The following is a 4,595-nucleotide window of genomic DNA, read 5'->3' on the forward strand; positions in this document are numbered from 1 at the left end:
CAGTGAAATCCAGGTAGAGCTTTCAGCGCTGGCAGCTTTCGTGAGGGCGCAATCGGTGTACATTTCGAATTTGGCAGTCGGGCTCTGCGAGAGTCACATAGGCATTGTTGCATCATACCCAACGAAGGCTTTTGCAGAGCGCGAATGTCTGTGCGGCAGCGAATGCAGTTCCAAGGGACAGTGAAAACCAGGTAGAGCTTTCAGTGCTGGCAGCTTTCGTGTGGGCGCAATCGCTGGACGTTTCAAATTTGGCAGCCGGGCTCTGCCAGAGTCACATAGGCATTGTTGCATCATAACCATCCAAGGCTTTTGCGGACCGCGAATGTGTGTGCGGCAGCGAATGCAGGTCCAATGCACAGTGAAAACCAGGTAGAGCTTTCAGTGCTGGCAGCTTTCGTGTGGGCGCAATCGCTGGACGTTTCAAATTTGGCAGCCGAGCTCTGCGAGAGTCATATAGCCATTGTTGCATCATAACCAACCAAGGCTTTTGCGGACCGCGAATGTCTGTGCGACAGCGAATGCAGGTCCAATGCACAGTGAAAACCAGGTAGAGCTTTCAGTGCTGGCAGCTTTCGTGTGGGCGCAATCGCTGGACGTTTCAAATTTGGCAGCCGGTCTCTGCCAGAGTCACATAGCCATTGTTGCGTCATAACCAACCAAGGCTTGCGCAGAGCGCGAATGTCTGTGCGGCAGCGAATGCAGTTCCAAGGGACAGTGAAAACCAGGTAGAGCTTTCAGTGCTGGCAGCTTTCGTGTGGGCGCAATCGCTGGACGTTTCAAATTTGGCAGCGGTCTCTGCGAGAGTCACATAGGCATTGTTGCATCATACCCAACCAAGGCTTTTGCAGAGCGCGACTGTCTGTGCGGCAGCGAATGCAGTTCCAAGGGACAGTGAAAACCAGGTAGAGCTTTCAGTGCTGGCAGCTTTCGTGAGGGCGCAATCGGTGTACAATTCAAATTTGGCAGCCGGGCTCTGCGAGAGTCACATAGGCATTGTTGCATCATAACCAACCAAGGCTTGCGCAGAGCGCGAATGTCTGTGCGGCAGCGAATGCAGTTCCAAGGGACAGTGAAAACCAGGTAGAGCTTTCAGTGCTGGCAGCTTTCGTGTGGGCGCAATCAGTGGACGTTTCAAATTTGGCAGCCGGGCTCTGCGAGAGTCACATAGGCATTGTTGCATCATAACCAACCAAGACTTTTGCGGAGCGCGAATGTCTGTGCGGCAGCGAATGCAGTTCCAAGGGACAGTGAAAACCAGGTAGAGCTTTCAGTGCTGGCAGCTTTCGTGTGGGCGCAATCGCTGGACGTTTCGAATTTGGCAGCCGGGCTCTGCCAGAGTCACATAGGCATTGTTGCATCATAACCAACCAAGGCTTTTGCGGAGCGCGAATGTCTGTGCGGCAGCGAATGCAGTTCCAAGGGACAGTGAAAACCAGGTAGAGCTTTCAGTGCTGGCAGCTTTCGTGTGGGCTCAATCAGTGGACGTTTCAAATTTGGCAGCGGGCTGTGCAAGATTCACATAGGCATTGTTGCATCATACCCAACCAAGGCTTTTGCATAGCGCGAATGTCTGTGCGGCAGTGAATGCAGTTCCAAGGGACAGTGAAAACCAGGTAGAGCTTTCAGTGCTGGCGGCTTTCGTGTGGGCGCAATCGGTGTACGTTTCGAATTTGGCAGCCGAGCTCTGCGAGAGTCACATAGCCATTGTTGCATCATAACCAATCAAGCCTTTGCGGACCGCGAATGTCTGTGCGGCAGCGAACGCAGTTCCAAGGGACAGTGAAAACCAGGTAGAGCTTTCAGTGCTGGCAGCTTTCATGTGGGCGCAATCGCTGGACGTTTCAAATTTGGCAGCCGGTCTCTGCCATAGTCACATAGGCATTGTTGCATTATAACCAACCAAGGCTTGCGCAGAGCGCGAATGTCTGTGCAGCAGCGAATGCAGTTCCAAGGGACAGTGAAATCCAGGTATAGCTTTCAGCGCTGGCAGCTTTCGTGAGGGCGCAATCGGTGTACATTTCGAATTTGGCAGTCGGGCTCTGCGAGAGTCACATAGGCATTGTTGCATCATACCCAACGAAGGCTTTTGCAGAGCGCGAATGTCTGTGCGGCAGCGAATGCAGTTCCAAGGGACAGTGAAAACCAGGTAGAGCTTTCAGTGCTGGCAGCTTTCGTGTGGGCGCAATCGCTGGACGTTTCAAATTTGGCAGCCGGGCTCTGCCAGAGTCACATAGGCATTGTTGCATCATAACCAACCAAGGCTTTTGCGGACCGCGAATGTCTGTGCGGCAGCGAATGCAGGTCCAATGCACAGTGAAAACCAGGTAGAGCTTTCAGTGCTGGCAGCTTTCGTGTGAGCGCAATCGCTGGACGTTTCAAATTTGGCAGCCGAGCTCTGCGAGAGTCATATAGCCATTGTTGCATCATAACCAACCAAGGCTTTTGCGGACCGCGAATGTCTGTGCGACAGCGAATGCAGGTCCAATGCACAGTGAAAACCAGGTAGAGCTTTCAGTGCTGGCAGCTTTCGTGTGGGCGTAATCGCTGGACGTTTCAAATTTGGCAGCCGGTCTCTGCCAGAGTCACATAGCCATTGTTGCGTCATAACCAACCAAGGCTTGCGCAGAGCGCGAATGTCTGTGCGGCAGCGAATGCAGTTCCAAGGGACAGTGAAAACCAGGTAGAGCTTTCAGTGCTGGCAGCTTTCGTGTGGGCGCAGTCGCTGGACGTTTCAAATTTGGCAGCGGTCTCTGCGAGAGTCACATAGGCATTGTTGCATCATACCCAACCAAGGCTTTTGCAGAGCGCGACTGTCTGTGCGGCAGCGAATGCAGTTCCAAGGGACAGTGAAAACCAGGTAGAGCTTTCAGTGCTGGCAGCTTTCGTGAGGGCGCAATCGGTGTACAATTCAAATTTGGCAGCCGGGCTCTGCGAGAGTCACATAGGCATTGTTGCATCATAACCAACCAAGGCTTGCGCAGAGGGCGAATGTCTGTGCGGCAGCGAATGCAGTTCCAAGGGACAGCGAAAACCAGGTAGAGATTTCAGTGCTGGCAGCTTTCGTGTGGGCGCAATCGCTGGACGTTTCGAATTTGGCAGCTGGGCTCTGCATGAGTCACATAGGCATTGTTGCATCATAACCAACCAAGGCTTTTGCGGAGCGCGAATGTCTGTGCGGCAGCGAATGCAGTTCCAAGGGACAGTGAAAACCAGGTAGAGCTTTCAGTGCTGGCAGCTTTCGTGTGGGCGCAATCGCTGGACGTTTCAAATTTGGCAGCGGGCTGTGCGAGAGTCACATAGGCATTGTTGCATCATAAACAAATAAAGCTTATGCGGAGAGATAATGTCTGTGCGGCAGCGAATGCAGTTCCAAGGGACAGTGAAAACCAGGTAGAGCTTTCAGTGCTGGCGGCTTTCGTGTGGGCGCAATCACTGGACGTTTCAAATTTGGCAGCCGGGCTCTGCCAGAGTCACATAGGCATTGTTGCATCATAACCAACCAAGGCTTGCGCAGAGCGCGAATGTCTGTGCGGCAGCGAATGCAGTTCCAAGGGACAGTGAAAACCAGGTAGAGCTTTCAGTGCTGGCAGCTTTCGTGTGGGCGCAATCGCTGGACGTTTCAAATTTGGCAGCCGGGCTCTGCCAGAGTCACATAGGCATTGTTGCATCATAACCAACCAAGGCTTGCGCAGAGCGCGAATGTCTGTGCGGCAGCGAATGCAGTTCCAAGGGACAGTGAAAAGCAGGTAGAGCTTTCAGTGCTGGCAGCTTTCGTGTGGGCGCAATCGCTGGACGTTTCGAATTTGGCAGCCGGGCTCTGCCAGAGTCACATAGGCATTGTTGCATCATACCCAACCAAGGCTTTTGCAGAGCGCGAATGTCTGTGCGGCAGCGAATGCAGTTCCAAGGGACAGTGAAAACCAGGTAGAGCTTTCAGTGCTGGCAGCTTTCATGTGGGCGCAATCGCTGGACGTTTCAAATTTGGCAGCCGGGCTCTGCGAGAGTCACATAGGCATTGTTGCATCATAACCAACCAAGGCTTTTGCGGAGCGCGAATGTCTGTGCGGCAGCGAATGCAGTTCCAAGGGACAGTGAAAACCAGGTAGAGCTTTCAGTGCTGGCAGCTTTCGTGTGGGCGCAATCGGTGTACATTTCAAATTTGGCAGCCGTGCTCTGCCAGAGTCACATAGGCATTGTTGCGTCATAACCAACCAAGGCTTGCGCAGAGCGCGAATGTCTGTGCGGCAGCGAATGCAGTTCCAAGGGACAGTGAAAACCAGGTAGAGCTTTCAGTGCTGGCAGCTTTCGTGTGGGCGCAATCGCTGGACGTTTCAAATTTGGCAGCCGGTCTCTGCCAGAGTCACATAGGCATTGTTGCGTCATAACCAACCAAGGCTTGCGCTGATCGCGAATGTCTGTGCGGCAGCGAATGCAGTTCCAAGGGACAGTGAAAACCAGGTAGAGCTTTCAGTGCTGGCAGCTTTCGTGTGGGCGCAATCGCTGGACGTTTCGAATTTGGCAGCCGGGCTCTGCGAGAGTCACATAGCCATTGTTGCATCATAACCAACCAAGGCTTGCGCAGAGCGCGAATGTCT

Source organism: Mycteria americana, unplaced genomic scaffold (assembly GCF_035582795.1).
Source record: "Mycteria americana isolate JAX WOST 10 ecotype Jacksonville Zoo and Gardens unplaced genomic scaffold, USCA_MyAme_1.0 Scaffold_27, whole genome shotgun sequence".
Classification (NCBI taxonomy): domain Eukaryota; kingdom Metazoa; phylum Chordata; class Aves; order Ciconiiformes; family Ciconiidae; genus Mycteria; species Mycteria americana.